Consider the following 21340-nt stretch of genomic DNA (forward strand, 5'->3'; position numbering starts at 1 on the left):
CTATCAATGTTTGCGAGTACTGAGGGTTCAGGCGATATATTCAGGAATGTCATTGCATAATTTTTTGGGAGATGAACAAGTTCTGTTGGCAAAGAGGAGTGGTGCTAAACGGATGCATCTACTGTACTCCTCTTGTCATAATTGACCCTTCCAACTTTAAGCATGCATCAACATGATGACTCTATAAAATGGTACTGTGCTCCAATTATTATTCACTGTGAAAGGAAATTAGAAATCCTAACAAATTGAAATATTTTAGAGTTATACAGCATGAGAATAGGCCTTTCAGTCCTACTTATCATCCATGCTAACCAAGATGCCAAACTGAGTTTGTCTTATTTTCCTGCATTTGTCCCAGATGCCTCTGAACCTTTCTCTATATGGTAACCCCTGAGCTTCCTATGCTACAGGCGGAAAAAAAGCCCCAGTCTTCCGGGTCTCTCTTTGTAACTCAAGCCCTCCAATCCCAGTGACATCTTTGTGAAGCTTTTCTATACCCTTTCCAACTCAATTACATCCCATTCTACTAGGTGACCAGAATTGCACACAATATCAATCAGTGATGCGGTGAATGTGAACTGTACTGTGTAATGGTCGACTATTCAGCCAATCCATATACTAATTTGGAAGCAGACAGAAGCAGCCAATTTTAACAAGAATGATGTTGATTGCAAGCGGCTGTCCTATCCCTATTTCACTGATTAACTGAAAATGAGTTGTGACGACATGGCCCTTCAGGTGAGTTCACTTTACTGTGTGTGCCAGTGCACGCATTGCTGATCTGGCGTCATAACCAATGTCACACTGGTGGAGAACGCGGACATGAGTGCACTGTCTCCTCACACAATGGAAGGACTGATACAGCATTTATTTGAGACCGGCATCAAACAACAGCGAGTTGCCCGGGAACTATAGGAGGCAACCCAAGAGTTGACCCATAGGTTTGCCCTGGTAACAGCTTCATGCCAGTGAAGGCACACAGCCCAGGGATGCATAGAGAAGCATGCCCACAGCTCTGGGCTTCTCACTAAATAGTCTGAGCAGAATGACTTAGAAGCATTTTTTTTAAAAAACATATTTGGGCTAACTGCTGGGAGAGATGGGAGCATCAGAGTTGGTGCATATCCTGGCTCCATATCCTAGCTTTGACGCCCAGCCGTCTTATTCTTCACTGTGCCAGGCAGTGGTTGCAGGCTACAAAATTATCAAGAAGGAGGTCGTGCCCCACCTTGGCCACTCCCCTGTGGTTGCAGCACAGCAATTCCATGTCCGGACGTATCACCCCAATAAACCTCCCCGAGCTGAACTTGCCCAACTAAGGAGGCTTGCCACATGCTGGCTCCAGCCCCACCGGCATACCTCGGAGGAAGTTGTGGATCGTGTAGCAATGGAACATTATCCAAGGAGACTGCCAGCTGAGGACCAGCGTGCAGTGGCACAGCTACCCACCCCCGCCCACCCAAACTTATGAGGAAATTATTGACTGTGCCGTACATGCCCAGGCCATTGCTCAGGGTCCCCGCATGGGCAAAATCCACACTCAACACTGAGGGACGTGGGGCCCTGACTGTCCCAGCCAGCAGATAGGAAGGAATAGCATAAGCACCCCTCATGACCAGTATTCGAGGACAAACTCATGTTGATGGACCCAGGGTTCCCCTTGACCCTTTCCAAACCATTACATAGAAACATAGCAATAGGTGCAGGAGGAGGCCATTCGGCCCTTCAAGCGAACCACCATTCATTGCAATCGAGGCTGATCATCCCCAATCAATAACCCGTGCCAGCATTCTCCCCGTAACTCCACTAGCCCCTAGAGCTCTATCTAACTCTCTCTTAAAAGCATCCAATGATTTGGCCTCCACTGCCCTCTTTGGCAGGGAATTCCACAAAGTCACAACTCTTTGGGTGAAAACGTTCTTTCTCACCTCAGTCTTAAATGGCCTCCCCTTTATTCTAAGACTGTGGCCCCTGATTCTGGATTCGCCCAACATTGCTTGTCCAGTCCTTTTATAATTTTATATGTTTCAATAACATTCATTCTGACAGGCTGCACTATCCAAGGGGGCCAGAAAAAAGGACAGCCACCCCGAACATATACCCACTATATTAACAGCCAGCTTTATTAGACTCAGGCAGCTACATTACTCTGGTCCGCCCAGAACTGTTACACACAAGCTAGCAAATATCTGAGACTCTACCACTGGCACGTTGATATACACAAGTTCCAGCTACCCAGAAATATATTGCCATGAAGCAGCACAGACTGTCACTCACAGTAGAGGTGGTTAAAGGACTCCTGGCTCCACTCCTCATTGAACATGACTGTGCAGGGTTTGAAGATCTATTCGCCACCCACCAGAAGGTCCAAATTCCACATTCCCGGAGAAGATTCAAGGAACCCCAGGAGCCTTGTTCGCACCCAGTACACCTGGCTGAAGATGAACTGCAGGCCATGAGCAGAATGAAGGGAAGAGAATGTTGGTTAAGCAGATTTGTGAGCTTGAAGCAGAGTTGGAGAATGAATGGAATCAGCATGCACAGGCAGTCACCACAAGGGAGAAGTTGGAGATGGAACTCAAAGGCCTGGAAGCAAATAAAAGTTGTGACGAGGCAATTAAACAACTCCGTAGACTTCAGGCACATTTGAGATAGAAGATGTTCGTGTTTCCAGAGATTAGATTTTAACTCAGTCAAAGGAGAATGAAAAGAAGCTGAAGAATCATGAGGCAGAAATCTTGCAGCTTTATAAGGAATAGGCTGCTTCTGAGAAAAAAAACATAGCTGTGCAGAACAGAAACGTGACAGGTTGGCAGACAAAATTACAAATAGTACACCTGTAAAGTCCGCTCCCTTGGAAGTGAACTGTTATGTAGGGGCTCGTATTGTTCAGTTGGAGAAAGGGCTTAATCAAGAACAGAGCAGCATGGAGCTGCTCAGTGATGGATTCTGAAGGACCACAGTGCAGGTTGAAACTCTGAAGTCGGAGCTTGCTAGTGAGTACAGTGCTGGACAGAAGAGTGAAAATGCACAGGAACATCTGAAGTGCAATTTAAGAATGCAGAACCTCTCCCACCCTTTGGTTGGACATGTTAGAAATCCCGGGATCATCACTAAAGTGGGGAGCAGGTTGAGATGTAACGACACGTCCTCTTTAAGGTCTGCTCCGATGGCGGCCACAAGTAATCAAACCAAAGCCAGGTTCGATAAATGGTCCGTGGACCAATTAATCTGATTCAAGCCCTTATAAACCCAGGAGTCCAACAAGAGGGGAAGAGAGAGGAAGCTGTTGGGATGATTCTAAATGTGCTTGTTTGTTATTGGAAATAACCCCCATTGGGTGCGTTCATTGCTAATCTGGCATCATGACTGATGCCACAGTGCTTACAAACAGTTTCTGTAATTGGTTCTGTGCTGAACTGGAATCTGCAGAGCCAGTTCTCCTTCAGCAGATCAAAATTTGAACAGACAACATATTGTTGGGGATGAAGAATCCGGTATGGGTACATGAAGACTAACGTGGCAGGTATTCTTTCATTTTCAGGTATCACAACAAATGATCAACCTTCAATAAAATAATTTCATATATTCATAAACCATACAATAGTACAGCACTATGCAGTCTCTGCTGATCATGATGCAATTCTAAATCAATCCCATCTGCTGTCCCTTTGGTCTGCGATGTTCATGTGTCTGCCTAAATGCCAATTAAATAATACTATTGTATCTGCTTGTACCAACTCCATGGTACCAGTGTAAAAAAAAACTTGTATTGTAAATCTCCTTTTAACTTTCCCCTTCACCATAAAACTATGCCCTCTTTACTTTTGGCATTTCCAACCTGGGAAAAAGACTCTTACTACAACCGTATCTGTTATTCTCACGATTGTCTATACTTCTATCAATTCCATTAAGTAATTTATTGGAAGCAACTTTTTCTTACCTGTTCTGTCTACAGGTAGGAATAAAAGAGTTTCACGGAACATTTTTACCACGTACTTCAAAAACAGTCCCATTAATTATAAATCAATTTGCAAAACTCTACAACCTTTGTGTTACCATCTGAGCTTCTATGAAACATTGTAAGTGCTTTTTCTATCATTTTATATTTAATTGAGCATTCCTGTGAGTTTAAATATTCTAAATGGTTTAATTGAAAATGTGCTTTATTATTCTGGATGTAAGACAGTATTTTACATCCATATAACATTAAAATATAAACAAATTCAACATAGATGTTTAAAATACTTTTTTTAAGACATAAATTACAAATTCAGATGTCTGGCAATATCAAAGACATAACTAGGTCTTTTCTGCTGGATAAGATACAACTAAGTACTTTCCCGGAACTGCAGGATAGGTCCCTACATCTCCTTACTCACCTACATCCAGGGACCCCAGTAGCCTTTCCAGGTGAGTCAGAGATTCACATGTATCTTTTAGTGTAGTTTTGTTTGGAGATACAGCATGGAAACAGGCAGGCATTCACGCTAGGCTAACAGCCAACCCCACCCGACCTGCAGTGCCCTCGCTTCTCCTCTCTAATGTCCGCTCCCTGGACAACAAACTCGACGAACTGCATCTTCTCAGGACAACATACAAGGATATACGAGACTGCTGTGTGTTTGTTTTCACGGAATCATGGCTCCAAGGCAATATCCCGGACACGGCAATACAGCTGGAGGGAATGACATCATTCCGTGCGGACAGAGAGGCAGCTAGCTCTGGTAAGAGCCGAGGTGGAGGCCTGTGCTTGTACATAAACAAGGACTGGTGTGTGAACGCTACGATAGCCGGGAAACACTGCTCTCCGCTGATAGAATTCCTCATCGTGAAATGTCGGCCTTTCTATCTGCCGAGGGAATTCTCCGTTGTTTTTCTTGTGGCTGTATATGTTGCACCAAGTGCAAATGTAAATTCTAAGGCCAACGAAGCACTGGGAGCCCTGCATGACGCCGTCAGTGAGTTCCAGACCAAACATCCTGATAGCTTCATTGTGGTGGCCGGGGATTTTAATCACACCAGCCTTAAGACTGTGCTCCCAAAATTCAAGCAATATGTGGATTTTGAGACCAGGGGAGAGAACATCTTGGACTTGGTTTACACCAACACCCCAGAGGCTTACAAGGCAGCCCCACGCCCTCACCTGGGCCACTCGGACCACATTTCAGTGTTTTTAACACCAGCCTACAGACCTCTGCAAAAACAAGTCAGAGCGGAGAGAAAACACACCAGGGTCTGGCCAGAGGGAGCAGCCTCAGCACTGCAGGATTGCTTCCTGCACACTGATTGGGATGTGTTCAGGACAGCAGCATCCTATGATGACCTCATCAACATCGAGGAATACGCAGAGACTGTAACCAGCTACATTGCCAAGTGCACTGAGGATGTCACCATCATGAAAACTTTCACTGCACGTGGAAACGAAAAGCCATGGATGACAGCAGAGGTGCGCTCGCTGCTGAGGGCTCGTGATGCAGCCTACCGAGCCGGTAACACAGCCGCTCTCCGATCCACCAGGACTGCACTGGAAAAAGGAATCAGGGCAGCGAAACGTGCCTTCGCGGGGAAAATCCAGGGACACCTTTGCGACACAGGAGACACCAGGAGGATGTGGAAGGGAATCGAAACACTGACGGGGTACAAGGCTAGGCAGCAGGTAACCGACACGGACACTTCTCTCCCAGATAAACTGAACAACTTCTTTGCACGTTTTGATGCAGCAAACACCACACCCAAGAGGAGAGCCAGCCCCTGCCTACAAACCGACCAGCCAGTCCTGACCATAGACACAATGGACACACGGAGAATCCTGTCTAAGGTCAACCCGTGGAAAGCAGTCGGACCCGACAACATCCCAGGACGTGTGCTCAAGGAATGTGCTGAGGAGTTAGCAGATGTGCTAACAGACATCTTTAACATCTCCCTTAGTCAGGCCATTGTCCCCACATGCCTCAAAACTTCCACGATAATCCCCATAGCGAAGAAACCAGTGGTTGCCTGCCTAAATGACTACCGCCCTGTCGCCCTGACCCCAATAATAATGAAGTGTTTTGAACGCCTGGTGAAACCCCACATTACTGCCAGCCTCCCCTCATCGTTAGACCCCCTACAGTTTGCCTATCGCCCCAACCGCTCTACAGAGGATGCCATCTCTACCACGCTGCACACAGTAATCGCGCATCTGGAAAACAAGAACACATACGCCAGAATCCTGTACATTGACTTCAGCTCAGCGTTTAATACCATCATCCCACAGAGACTTGTGGAGAAACTAACCCTGCTGGGCCTCAACACCACCCTGTGTCACTGGATCTTGGACTTTCTGACAGAGAGACCGCAGTCAGTCCGTGTTGGCAAGAACACTTCAGGCTCGATCACGCTGAGCACCGGCTCCCCTCAAGGCTGTGTGCTCAGCCCGCTGTTGTTCACACTGCTCACACATGACTGTGCTGCCAGATTCAGGGAAAATAAAATCATAAAATTCGCGGACGACACTACAGTGGTGGGACTCATCAGTAGAGATGACGAAACAATGTACAGGGAGGAAGTAGAACAACTGGTGGACTGGTGTGGCAAAAATAACCTAGAATTGAATGTCGACAAAACTAAGGAGATGGTTGTCGACTTCAGGAGGGCGCAGCCAAAGCATACACCCCTCAACATCAGTGGCACTGCAGTGGAGAGAGTGGAGAGCATAAAGTTCCTCGGTGTGCAAATAACGGACAGCCTCACCTGGTCCAGGAACACCACTGGGACCGTCAAACGGGCCCATCAGCGACTGCACTTCCTGAGGAAACTAAAACAGGCCTCACTCCCCACCAACATCCTCAGGACTTTCTACAGGGGCACGGTGGAGTCTGTACTCACGTACTGCATAAATACGTGGTACTGCACCTGCAACTGCTCGGACAGGAAGGCTCTGCAGAGGGTAGTGAGGGGAGCAGAGAGGATCATTGGCGTCTCCCTACCCTCGGTACAAGAACTGTTCCAGAGCCGCTGTCTGAAGAAAGCACAGAGAATTGCCAAGGACAAACTGCACCCCCTCCACACACACCTGGATTTCCTGCCATCAGGCAAGAGATATCGAAGCATCAAAGCCCGGACTACGAGGCTGCTAAACAGCTTCCTACCACAGGCTGTGAGGCTGCTAAACAGTCACTCTGCACCCACAGTCACTTGACATGACTTTGCGGCTGGCACGGACACTTTAATACTGGCACTGGCCACTCAAATCAGCGGCCCCGGACATTTTTTATGATTGGTTTATTGTATTTTAACATTGTGTTTTTTTTACCTGCTTTTAACTATTTATACTGTTCCATCAGGGACTGGATTGTTTTTTAGTGTTATTATGTGTGAAGTGTTTTATATTTCATGTGCGATGCTCCGCTATTCACTGAGAAACGTCTTTTCATTTTGCACTGTAACAACTGTTGCTTGCAAGATGACAATAAAGGTTGATTGATTGATTGATTGATAAAGGATGAGGTTAGGAGTGCTTAGAGGTTCACAATAAAATAGATTGAAGTCAGCATGGCTTTGTGAAGGGGAGGTCTTGCTTGTCAGATTTTCTTGAATTTTTGAAGAAGTAAATAGTGGGACAGACAAAGGAGAGTTAGTAGATGTTGTTTACTTAGAATTTCAGAAAGCCTTTGATAAGGTGACACACGTTGGGCTGCTTAGAAAGATGAGAGTCCATGGTATCAAAGGGCAGACGCTAGCATGGATAGCAGGTTGGCTGGACAGCAAAAGACAAAGAGTGGCAATAAAGGGGGCTTTATCTAGTTCACTGCCAGTGACTAGTGGAGTTTTGCAAGGGTTGATGCTGGGACCACTACACTTCACGTTATATATTAACGATTTGGACGAGTGGATTGAAGGCTTTATGGGAAAGCTTGCTGATGAAACAAAAATATGTGGAGGGGCAGGTAGTGTTGAGAAAGCAGAGACTCTGCAGCAGGACAGTGGGCAGAGATGTGGCAGATGGAATATAGTGTAGCAAAGTGTGGAGACATGCATCTTGGTAAAGGCGTAGACTATTTTCTGAATGGGGTGAAAATCCAGAAATCATAGGTGCAAAGGAACTGGCGAGTGCTGGTGCAGGGCTCATCTCGGTGGGGGACGAGCCAGCATATAGTCAAGAGTCAAGAGTCAATTTAATTGTCAGGGACGAAGGGACGAATATACAGGGACGAAGTACAGCGACTGTCAGAGTGGTGTTCAGTAAATAACCCGACACTGAACACAACCAAGACAAAGGAGCTAATACTGGACTTCAGGAGGAAACGGGACGCGGACCCGGCCCCGCTCTGCATCAATGGGGCATGTGTGGAAACGGTGCAGACTTTCAAATTCCTAGGAGCCCTCATATCCGAGGACCTCTCCTGGTCGGCCAACACCACTGCAACTGTCAAGAGAGCACAACAGAGACTCCACTTCCTGAGACTGCTCAGGAGGCACAACACCAAGAAGAAGCTGCTGGTGACCTTCTACCGGGCGACCACTGAGAGTCTACTGACATATTGCATGTCAGTGTGGTATGCTGGCTGCTCAGCTGCAGATAAGAAAGCGCTCCAGAGAGTGATAAAAACAGCAGAGACAATCACCGGCTGCCCACTGCCATCTCTGGAAGATATTGCCACCTCACGCTACCTCAGCAGAGCCACTAAAATCATCAAAGACTCCACACACCCCAGTCACCACCTTTTTGAACTGTTGCCCTCTGGCAGGCATTACAGGTCAGCCAAAACACGCACCTCCAGACTCAGCGACAGTTTCTTCCCCAAAGCAATCTTCACACTCAACATGAAAAAACACTGAGTATTATTCATGCTGCACTCATCCATGCTGCTACCCACCATGTACAGTACTGATTACTTACTTATTTTAATACCTAGTTTTTAACATTGTTTTTAAATTGTGTCCTGTGTTTTTATGTTTGTATATTATGCACCAATGGAGTGGCAACAACAATGTTGTTGTATGCAGTGCTTACAATGACAAATAAAGGTATTTCATTTCATTTCATCAGGATTTCCAAATTGTTAATCTGCAAGTCAAATCGGTAGCAAAGAAAGCAAACTCAATGCTAGCATTTATTTCAAGAGGGTTTGTATACAAAATTAGGGATGTAATGTTACGGCTCTATAAAGCGCTGGTAAGGCCGCATTTGGAATATTGTGTGCAGTTTTAGACATCATATCTGAGAAAGGATGTGCTGGCTCTTTAGAGAGTCCAGAGGAGGTTTACAAGAATGATCTCAGGAATTAGTAAGTTAACCTATGAAGAGCATTTGTCGGCACTGGGCCTGTACTCTCTGGAGTTTAGAAGAATGAGGGAGATTTAATTGAAACATAAAAAATAGTGAAAGGCTTGGATAGAGTGGATGTGGAGAGGATGTTTCCACTAGTGGGAGAGTCTAGGACTAGAGGTCAAAGCCTCAGAATTAAAGGACGTTCTTTTAGGAAGGAGATGAGGAGAATTTTCCCAGTCAGGGAGTGGTGAATCTGTGGAATTCTTTGCCACAGAAGGCTGTGGAGGCCGTCTGTGGATATTTTTCAGGCAGAGATAGATAGATTCTTGATTAGTACAGGTGTCAGAGGTTATGGGGAGAAGGCAGGAGAATGGGGTTAGGACGGATAGATAGTTGGGCTGGAGTTGGCGCTTCTTCACACAAAGCGTTGCAGCAACTTAGCTGCGTCTCCACCCCGGCTGCAAGCCCGGCCCGACACCTCTGGCCGCCCCCGGACAGGGACGGAACATCTGGGAGGGAACAAGGACGGCCCGGCAGCAACACAATAGATCCGGGCCTGACACCGACCATGGACGAGCACGATCTTGCTCACTCACCAAAGCATAAAGCATTAAAAAAGACAAATTAATCAGCTTTTTATAAAGGAACATTAAATACAACTATTTCATAGTTTGAAAGCAATATTTTCTTACCGAGAAGAATCAATGTTGGAAAAAACTGAAGAAATGAAGGTCCACTGCACTGCTTTCCAGGGCTGTTTATGCATAGTGACCTTTGACCTGGGCATGCGCAGGCGGAATACCGAACTCGTTTATTCATTTGAATAATTTGAATAATGATACCAAAGTTATAAATTTGCTGGGGAAACAAAGATAAGTCAGAAAGTAGACAGTAAGGAGGCTACAATGGGGCCTGATATCAAATAATGATGAGACGTAGTATAGGAAGGAGATTGAGAACCTCATAACTTGGTGCCAAGACAACAACCTTTCCCTAAATGTCAGCAGGGCAAATGAGATTGTGATCAACTTCAGGAAATGAAGCACTACACATACCCTGGTATACATTGATGGCACCAAAGTAGAGATGGTTTAAAGCTTCAAGTTCTTAGGAGTAAATATCAGCAGCAACTTGTCCTGGACCAGCCATATCGAAGCAAAGATCAATAAAGCACACTAACGCATCTACTTCCATAGAACACTTGGGAAGTTCAACATGTCCCCAACAACACTCATGAAATTCTACAGGAGCACCATAGTATTTTATCGGGATACATATGGTTATGGAAACAGCTCCATCCAAGATTGCATGATTGTAGAGATTTGGACGTGGCCCAGACCATAACACAAACCATCCCTTGCATTGACTTCACCTCCATGTCATGCTGCCACCGCAAGCCCACCAGCATAATCAAGAATGAGTCGCACCGTGGTCACGCCCTCTTCTCCCCTCTGCCATCAGGCAAGATGTATCGATGTATGAAAATACATACCAGCAGATTCAAGGACAGTTTCTTCCCAGCTGTTATCAGGCAATTGAACCAGACAACTTTAGAGAGGACAAAGTGGTTACTTTTTTCTGTTTATATCGAAGTCTCATGATGAGACTGCGTGAAGAACCCGCCAGCCCGCATGCGCGTCAATACGTCGTCGCATGGCATGGGACTCGGAGGCATTCAAAAATGCTCCGGCAGGTAAGCTGTTTTTGTTTTCAGGAATGGCCCACTGGCTCTGAAAATAGATGCAGCAGACTCGGAGAGGCTGACAGGCGCGACCTGTACAGCTACCGCCGTTGAGGCTCCGGAAGGGAGCAGGCGGTTGGCCTTGGAGTAACTTCCACCAAGGCTCCGAAGGAGCAGCCTGTCGCACCCGCTCGGAGTAGCTGGCAGGCGCGACCTGCACAGTAAGCTCCACCAAGGCTCCGAAGGAGCAGCCTGTCTCACTGGGATCGGAGACGCTGGCAGACGCGACCTGCACAGCAACCTCCGTTTAAAGCTCCGAAAGGGAGCAGTTTGGCAAGCGTGGGGCCGAAGATGTGAACAGGCACAGCGTGCAAAAGGAACCACCCTGAAGCTCTGATAAGGAGATCGACCCGGGCTCGGAGACGCTGGCAGGTAAGGTCCGCTTACTAACCTCTGTGAAAGCTTTGAAATGGAGCAGCCTGGCGACCTGGGCTCAGAAACACTGGCAGCATAGTCTGTATAGTACCTTTCACTGGCTCTGAAAAAGAGCACGTTGGCGACCCGGGCTCAGAGGCGCTGGCCGGTTGGGCTACACAGCAACCTCTGAAAGTTCCGAAATGGAGCAGCTTGTTGGAACCAGGCTCAGAGATGCTGGCAGGGTGGCCTGCACAGCAACCTCTGTGAAAGCTTCCAGAAGGAGCAGCTTGTCTACCCTGGTTCAGGGTAGACCAACTTGAAACGGTCTGTCCAAATGGATCATATTGGCCAGGGAAGCACTGCCTCAACATCTATGATTGAGGTTATCAGGCTGCCCACAAGAGTGAGGAAGGTGCATTTCAGTGATCAGAGGCAGTAAAATTCAGATATTTGAGGAAATCTCATGTTCATTGATGTTCGTTCGAGGCAGAGAGTTTGAGGATTCCCTCAACACATGCTAAATTCATTCATCTCGGCTAAAAAGAGTTTCCAGCACGCTGGAACATCATTTGCCATCCTCTCAGGCATAGGTAAACCAGTAAAGGCCAAACTGGCATGTAGCATTTTTACCTGACTTGCAGGTTCGTGTAGTAAAAAGTAAATAAATCTATATTACTGAAAGTAAGATCTTGACCACTTCCTGTTTTTCTGTTTCATGATTTTTGAAAAAACGCTGCCACTTACGGCTGTGATTTTTGACCATCTTACTAAGAGTCCCCCTCCACTGCGCAGGACAAGGGGATTTTTCCCATCGATGAAACATAAAAGAGTTGTGCCTCAGTCAGTCTCTCCAAGATGGGGAAAGTGAGAGGATCATGTCTCTCAGTTTGAGCTGTGAATAACACTGAAAACATGTCTACTAAACTGTGAGTATGGTTTTACTGACCTTGAGTGCCCTTAATGTGGTTTGAAAATGAAAATGTGGTTGGTTTGAATTAAAAAGCACTGCAAATGGTCGGTGGGGTTTTGGGTTGAAGTAAAAAGCACTGCAAATGGTTGGTAGGGGGTTTTGGGTTGAAGTAAAAAGCACTGCAAATGGTTGGTTTAGGGTTTTGGGTTGAAGTAAAAAGCACTGCAAATGGTTGGTTTGGGGTTTTGGGTTAAAGTAAAAAGCACTGCAAATGGTTGGTTTGGGGTTTTGGGTTGAAGTAAAAAGCACTGCAAATGGTTGGTTTGAGGTTTTGGGTTGAAGTAAAAAGAATGCAAATGGTTGGTTTGAGGTTTCGGGTTGAAGTAAAAAGCACTGCAAATGGTTGGTTTGGGTTGAAACCGCAGAGCTCCAGAGGGGAATGAGGAGGGGGTGGGAGTTGGGGATGGAAAGAGGCCAACTGGAAAGAACAACGGGAGAAGCAGGCGGGATCGATTGAGCGTTGAGCGGACAAGGCCACCACTGATAGCAAGAAACAGCAGCCGGTTAGAGGGGAGAAAGTCCCATGGTAAGTCCCACGGTATTTGAGAAATATAAAAGTGGATAAGTCTCCAGGTCCGGACAGGATATTCCCTAGGACATTGAGGGAAGTTAGTGTATAAATAGCAGGGGCTATGACAGAAATATTTCAAATGTCATTAGAAATGGGAATAGTACCGGAGGATTGGCGTACTGCGCATGTTGTTCCATTGTTTAAAAAGGGGTCTAAGAGTAAACCTAGCAATTATAGACCTGTTAGTTTGACGTCAGTGGTGGGCAAATTAATGGAAAGGATACTTAGAGATAATATATATAAGCATCTGGATAAACAGGGTCTCATTAGGAACAGTCAACGTGGATTTGTGCCTGGAAGGTCATGTTTGACTAATCTTGAATTTTTTGAAGAGGTTACTCGGGAAATTGATGAGGGTAAAGCAGTGGATGTTGTATATATGGACTTCAGTAAGGCCTTTGACAAGGTTCCTCATGGAAGGTTGGTTAAGAAGGTTCAATGGTTGGGTATTAATGGTGGAGTAGCAAGATGGATTCAACAGTGGCTGAATGGGAGATGCCAGAGAGTAATGGTGGATGGTTGTTTGTCAGGTTAGAGGCCAGTGACTAGTGGGGTGCCACAGGGATCTGTGTTGGGTCCACTGTTGTTTGTCATGTTGTGGATAATGAAGTAGATTTTGAAAGTCTACAGAGAGATTTATGCCAGTTGGAAGAGTGGGCTGAAAGATAGCAGATGGAGTTTAATGCTGATAAGTGTGAGGTGCTACATCTTGGCAGGAAAATCAAAATAGGACGTACATGGTAAATGGTAGTGAATTGAAGAATGCAGGTGAACAAGGGGATCTGGGAATAACTGTGCACAGTTCCCTGAAAGTGGAATCTCATGTAGTTAGGGTGGTAAAGAAAGCTTTTGGTGTGCTGGCCTTTATAAATCAGAGCATTGAGTATAGAAGTTGGGATGTAATGTTAAAATTGTACAAGGCATTGGTGAGGCCAATTCTGGAGTATGGGTACAATTTTGGTTGCCTAATTATAGGAAGGATGTCAACAAAATAGAGAGAGTACAGAGGAGATTTACTAGAATGTTGCCTGGGTTTCAGCAACTAAGTTACAGAGAAAGGTTGAACAAGTTAAGGCTTTATTCTTTGGAGCGCAGAAGGTTAAGGGGGGACTTGATAGAGGTCTTTAAAATGATGCGAGGGATAGACAGAGTTGACGTGGATAAGCTTTTCCCACTGAGAGTAGGGAAGATTCAAACAAGGGGACATGACTTGAGAATTAAGGGACAGAAGTTTAGGGGTAACGTGAGGGGGGACTTCTTTACTCAGAGAGTCGTGGCTGTGTGGAATGAGCTTCCGGTGAAGGTGGTGGAGGCAGGTTAGTTTTTATCATTTAAAAATAAATTGGATAGTTATATGGACGGGAAAGGAATGGAGGGTTATGGTCTGAGCACAGGTATATGGGACTAGGGGAGAATACGTGTTCAGCACGGACTAGAAGGGTCGAGATGGCCTGTTTCTGTGCTGTAATTGTTATATGGTTATATAAGAGAGCGCTACAACGCGAGGGGCTACAACGTGAGCTACAACAACAGCCGTGTCACCAGACCATGCAGTGGGTGCACCATGAAAGTCGAGAGTGGGTTCGGAAGTCAGGGCTCTAAAAGGCCGGGAGTGGGTCAGCAGGTCATTGCATTTACATTCAGTTTACATTTTATATTTGTTTTATTTACGTTTCTGGCACTCCATGGTGCATTAGAGAATGCCAGGCGTTTTTTTAGCAGGCCAGGGGTTTGATTGTTGTTTCATTATCATGTCACCTCTGTTGGTCCAGATACACAGATAATCCAGAAATACTCTGGAACCGAGGGTGCCGGCAAATTTGTTCAACCTGTACTGTTATTAAATGTCCCATAAGATAATTATGGGATTTTCAAAACAACAGTCAGGTTTCCCTGCATTGCATTGCATACCATTGCATTGATCCATTGATCCAAGATTTCATATATTAGCCTCACAGTTCCAACATCTGCAGCTAATCCCGAGAAGGACATATACACATAACAATGAACCCTCTTCCAGCTAACAATGCTGTTACTCCAAGAATGAAAACTGCAAAGATAGAAAATAGGAGAGTCAGAAGAACAATGCCTACCAGAGGCCTTTATTTTAAAAGATGGTCAAGGATATCATCCAAGACTACAGCAGATTTCCTGCCAGATGTCAAGGTCTGGAAATTTGCCTGATTTTGCACTAATTAACATTAAGCCTATGTTCAACAGCACAGCACTATTTTTGAGGAGAGGATTTCTAGACCGAGATCTACTGAAAGACCAAGAGTCAGGTAATAAAAAATCTCATAGAGCATGGTCAAACTATTTAATTCCAATACAAAGGTTTATTGGTCCTATTGTTCAGTCTTAGAAACATAGATGTTCATGGCTGATCATCTAAAATCAGTTCCTACCTTTCCCCCATATTGCTTGATTCCTTTAGCCTTAAGCTAAATCGAACTCTCTTGAAAACATCCAGTGAATTGGGCTCCAATGCCTTCTGTGGCACAGAATTCCAGATTCACAACTCTCTGGGTGAAGAAGTCTTTCCTCATCTCAGTCCTAAATGGCATACACCTTATTCTTAAACTGTGATCCCTGGTTCTGGAATCCCCCAACATCAGCAACATTTTTCCTGCACCTAACCTGTCCAATCCTTTAAGTATTTTATATGTTTCTATAAGATCCCCTCATTCTTTTAAATTCCCGTGAATACAAGTCCAGTCGACCCATTTTCTTTCATCGTATGTCAGTCCCACCATCCCGGGATTTAACTTGGTTAACCTACACTGCACTCCCTCAATAGTACTAATGCTCTTCCTCAAATTAGGAGACCAAATTGCACACAATACTCCAGGTGCGGTCTCACCAGGGCCCTGTACAATTACAGTAGGACCTCCTTAGCTTTCTTTACTGCCTACTGTACCTGTATGCTTACTTTCAGTGACTGATGTACAAGCAAACCCAGGTCTCGCTGCACCTCCCCTTTTCCTAATCTGACAACATTCAGATAATAATCTGCCTTCCTGTTCTTGCCACCCAAGTGGATAACTTCATATTTATCTACATTATATTGCATCTGCTATGCATGTGCCCATTCATCCAAACTTTCCAAGTCACCCTGCTGCCTCATAGCATTCTCATTACAGCTGACACTGTCACCCAGCTTTGTGTCATCCGCAAACTTGGAGATGTCACATTTAATTCCCTCATCTAAATCGTTAATATATATTGTAAATAACTGGGGTCCCAGCACCGAGCCTTGTGGCACCCCACTAGTCGCTGCCTGGCATTCTGAAAAGGACCCATTAATTCCTATTCTGTTTATTGTCTGCCAACCAGTTCTCTATCCGTCAATCTCCCACCCCCAACACCATGCACTCTAATTTTCCACACTAATCTCTTGTGTGGGACCTTTTTTGTCTTGTTTTGGTTAAGTTTTAGTTTGTTGGGTTGTGTTAGAGGGGGTGAAACATGTTCTCTGTCTCTTCCTTCGGGGGAATGCGACTTTTTCGTGTCGTATCCCCCTTCTCTGCCTCCATCTGCGCTGAGGCCTAATGGCGGAGCTGGCGGCCTCCAACCTGTGACCGACCCCGAGGCTCCGGAGGCAGAGCCAGCCCGGCTTGCTGGTGCGGCGTTCTGGCTTTCGGCAGCGGCCTGGAGCTGATGCAGTGGGGCTCGGAGCTGAGACTGCGGGACCTGGAGCTGGGGCAGTGGCCTGGAGCTGGGGCGGCTGCCCGGAGCTGGGGCAGCGGCCCGGAGCGGAGACTGCGGGACCTGGAGCGGAGACTGCGGGACCCGGTGCTGGGGCGGCGGCCCGGAGCTGGGGCGGCGGCCCGGAGCGGTGGTGGCGGCCCAGAGCTTGGGCGGCGGCCTGGAGCTGGGGCGGCGGCCCGGAGCGGAGACTGTGGGACCCGGAGCTGGGGCGGCGGCCCGGAGCGGAGACTGTGGGACCCCGGAGCTGGGGCGGCCGCCTGGAGCGGAGACTGTGGGACCCGGAGCTGGGGCGGCGGCCTGGAGCGGAGACTGCGAGACCGGAGCTGGGGCGGCAGCCGGGAGCAGGGGCGGCGGCCCGGAGCTGTGGCGGCGGCCTGGAGCTGGGGCGGCGGCCCGGAGCGGAGACTGCGGGACCCGGAGCGGCGACTGCGGGACCCGGAGCTGGGGCGGCGGCCTGGAGCGGAGACTGCGAGACCTGGAGCTGGGGCGGCAGCCCGGAGCTGATGCTGTGGTGGGCCGTCTCGGAGCGGAGATGGTGTTCCGGCTTTCGGCGGCAGCGACATCACCACGGAGGTCCGCTGGACTGGAAAGCGGCATCTTCGGCCTGGATCGATCGCCTCAGCGCAGCGGGAGAACAAGGAGGGAAGAGACGGAGACCAAGACTTTGCCTCCATCCAAGTGAGGATGTGCTTGGTGAACTCACTGTGGTGGATGTTTAATTTGTGTTTATTGTATGTTTTGTTATTATTGATTCTGTATATGACTGCAGGCAACATAATTTTGTTCAGACCGTAAGGTCTGAATGACAATAAAGGATCTATCTATCTATCTATCTATCTATCTATCTATCTATCTATCTATCTATCTACAAAGGCTTTTTGAAAGTCGAGATACACCACATCCACTGGCTCTCCCTTATCCATTCTACTTATTACATCCTCAAAAAATTCCAGAAGATTAACCAAGCATGATTTCCCCTTCACAAATCCATGTTGACTTTGACCAATCCTGTCACTACTTTCCAAAGGCACTACTAAAACATCTTTAACAATCGATTCAAGCATTTTCCCCACTACCGATGTTAGGCTAACTGGTTTGTAAGTCCCTGTTTTCTCTCTCCCTCCTTTCTTAAAAAGTGGGGTTACATTGGCTACCCTCTAGTCCACAGGAACTAATCCATAGTTGAAAGATCATTGGAAAAATGATCACCAATGCATCCACGATTTCTTGTGCCACCTCTTTGAGTACTCTGGGATGCAGACGATCAGGCCTGGGTATTTATCTGCCTTCAGTCCCAACAGTTTACCCAACACCATTTCCTGACTAATGTGGATTCACTTCAGTTCCTCCCTCCCACTAGATCTTTGGTCCCCTGGTACTTCTGGTTGATTGTTTGTGTCTTCCTTAGTGAAGACAAAACCAAAGTAATTGTTTAACTGATCTGCCATTTCCTTGTTTTCCATTATAAATTCACCTGTCTAATAATTGTAAAGGACCTATATTTCGCTTCACTAATCTTTTCCTTTTTACACATACAAAGTAGCTTTTAGAGTTAGTTTTTATATTCCCCACAAGCTTTCTTTCATGCTCTTTATTCCCCCTCTTAATTAACCCCTTTGTCCTCCTCTGTTGAGTTCTAAATTTCTCCCAGTCCTGCGGTTTGCTGTTTCCTCTAACCAATTTATATGCATTCTCCTTGGATTTAACACTATCCATGATTTCCCTCATCAGCCATGGTTGAGCCGTCTTCCCAGTTTTATTTTTTCGCCATACGCCAACAATTTTTGGAGTTCATCCACATGGTCTTTAAATCTTTGCCATTGAATCTCCACTGCAACAGTCCCAATCCCATCTCATACCTTCAAAGTCTCCTTTCTTTAAGTTCAGGACTCTAGTCTCTGAATTAACCGTGTCACTTTCCATCCCAATGCAGAATTCTACCATATTATGGTCACTATTGCCAAACGGGCTTTGCATAACAAGATCGCTAACTAATTCTTCCTCATTACACAATACCTAGTGTAGGATGGCCTGTCATCTAGCTGGTTCTTCTACATATTGGTTTAAAAAAACATCCTGTATACATTCCAGGAAATCCCCCTCCTCAGCGCTCCTACCAATTTGGTTAGCCCAACCTATATGTAGATTAAACTCACCCATGTATGTCTTGTATGGGTTAAACATATAAGCCACTTGATTTGCTTTCAGGCATGAAAACCAGGAGCAAAACAGTTGTTCGTTCAAACTTGCTCACTCTGCACTGCTTGCTTAACAGACTTGTTGCTTTTCCCGTGCTATTTAATTTATGTGATTCTCATCACCCTACCCTCATTTTTTAGAATATGGTTCATCATATTTTGAGAAGGATTTCTATGTTTCTCTGATTCCTCTTTAATAATATTTAGTCATTCATAGACATGTCTCTCAAAGAGAGGCTGACAGATGGAAGACCCAATAATAACCACAGTAAATTTCACAAACTTTTCTGTCATTTGCTACTACTCAAAAACAATACATACCCTTTGTTTTACTTGCCAATGTGTCATTTTGATGAATTATTGGTGAAGAATCCTGTGTGGCTTTTTGAAGTTTCCTAAACATACAAATAACATCGTATCTATGCAATATATACTTTGAATATCATAAAGTATAAACCTAAAATGTGATATTCAAAATCTGATCCAAACTTTTATTTTAAAGCAGATAACAAGCCTCTTCAGAAAATATTTCAAAGTCAACAATCGTTTTTGATCAATAATGCAAACACTGGAATATTTTAAATGTTTCTAACTTTGGATTTTAACTTTAAAATTGCCGTCTTGTAACATGTTATGTCAGAGATGGCACAATAAATTCCAAGTTACCTAATCTAGATATCATTAAAATGAGACGCAGCCTTTAAAAAAGTACTGTTATGTGCCTGTCCCACTTAAGCGATTTTTCAGGCGACTGTCGTCGACTGTCAAATCGGCGGCAGTCGCCTGAAAAACCGGCGACTGGAACGGCGGCTGTCAGAGTGGAACACACGCACATACATTGCTTCCTTCACCAGCGCGTTATGCAGGTGGGGGACTGGGCCAGCGTGCGGAGCGCTGTCTGAGTGAAATTCACACGGAGCAAAGCCAAATACAAACCCACACTACGTTGAACAGGAAGGTTGGCGCTGTAATTAAGACGTTGAAAGCACTGTGCACGGAAGGGGTCACAGAAGTCCTTTAAAAGAGGAGGGGAAAGGGGGGGGAGAAGGGGAGAATGGAGAAGGGTGGGAGAAGTGGGGAGAATGAGTGGAGTGGAGAAAACTTTTAAGAAGCCAGAGATGCACGGCTGTGAAGCTCGGCGGATATTAACATTACCGGTCGGTTATCCTTGGTTCTGAAAACTACTGCTTATATATTTTTCTCCTACGAGTCAATGAAATTCACCGGTCAGTACCGGCTACAACCTACGAGAACCTTCAACCTCCTGGCAACCCACTAGGACCTCCTGACGACCCAACTATGGCAGGTAAATTCTCGCTAATCTCCATGGCGGCTTCATTCTGGTCGCCGCTAATTTTTCAACATGTTGAAAGATTTGCGGCGAACATAATGAAGTCGTGACAAGTTCCCAGAATGCGGGCACTCTTCATGACCACGAAGGCGACTACTTGGCAACCACCCGTGAGCATGTGACGACCATGTGGCGACCGCAGAGTCTCCTGCAGTCGCTTAAAAAGTTGCCTAAGTGGGACAGGCCCATTAGGTAGGATTCCAAATATTTAATTTTGTTCCCAACTCTGATGCACACAATTGGTTGTTAAAAGAAAACCATTAAATACCGGGTTGTTATCACATCCACGTTACCAATAACTCTTGAAATCGCAAGTGATGTCGTAATACACTAGGGGTGGATTAAAACGAGTCTGCAAGATGTGTTGTATTTACTTCCAGGATTCCCAAATGTTAATTGAACTAGTCCCATCAAGAGATTAAAAATCCAGCCTCAGAAGGCTGTTAAAGCGTTCAGGCATGAAGAAAATTAACTCTATAGATAGTCACACAGATTCAGTAATACTGAAAACACTGCTTAAGAAACTTTTTTTTTCCACCCCCTTTCCTCCAGCTACCCCACATCAGTACAAATATTCAAATTTGTTTATCCAACTTATCCCAGAACCCTCACTCAGTCTTTGACCTGAAACATTAACTGTCTCTCCACAGCCTGATTCATTTAATATTCCCAACACCTTGATTTATTTCACTACTCGATACTCAAGTGATAGATTATTCTGTTTATTAGCTGGGATTCCATTTGGACTGCTGTTATAAATGTTTTGCTGATTATGAAATAAATCACTTTTTGTATTTGGACTTTTCTTGTAATGGATTTAACGCTGACACTCAACTGAAGACCAATGGTCTCGATCTGAAACATCACTGATCCATGTTCTCCAAAGATGCTGCCTGACCTGCTGAGTTAATTCTATAGATAGTCGTAATACACTAGGGGTGTATTCAGCACTTCAGGTTACTTCAGAACTTTGTGTCCTTTTGTGTATTAACCAGCATCGAAGTTTTTTATTTCTCTACTGAAATAATAGTTCGGCATCTTCGAAATTAAACAGGGAAGGGTGCAATGATGACATACGCATGCCAATTTCAAGGCACATAGCAGGATTATAACCAATAAACTTTGGAACTTTTTACACAGCAAAGGAAAAGAAAAGATGGCTAAAGAAAAAGTGCTAGAGTCTCTTGA

The 21340-nt window shown here is 45.6% G+C and overlaps 1 long non-coding RNA gene across 1 annotated transcript in view; it reads right to left on the bottom strand.

Annotated features, from left to right (window-relative positions):
- Window positions 1-19191, bottom strand: part of LOC129712141 (uncharacterized) — a 34364-nt gene extending 15173 nt beyond the window's left edge. The window contains exon 1 of the long non-coding RNA XR_008725995.1: window positions 19123-19191. This is a non-coding gene — a long non-coding RNA (uncharacterized LOC129712141). The remainder of the gene's footprint in view (window positions 1-19122) is intronic.
- Window positions 19192-21340: the final 2149 nt, after the last annotated feature.

The sequence above is a fragment of the Leucoraja erinacea genome, chromosome 2 (assembly GCF_028641065.1).
Source record: "Leucoraja erinacea ecotype New England chromosome 2, Leri_hhj_1, whole genome shotgun sequence".
Lineage (NCBI taxonomy): Eukaryota > Metazoa > Chordata > Chondrichthyes > Rajiformes > Rajidae > Leucoraja > Leucoraja erinaceus.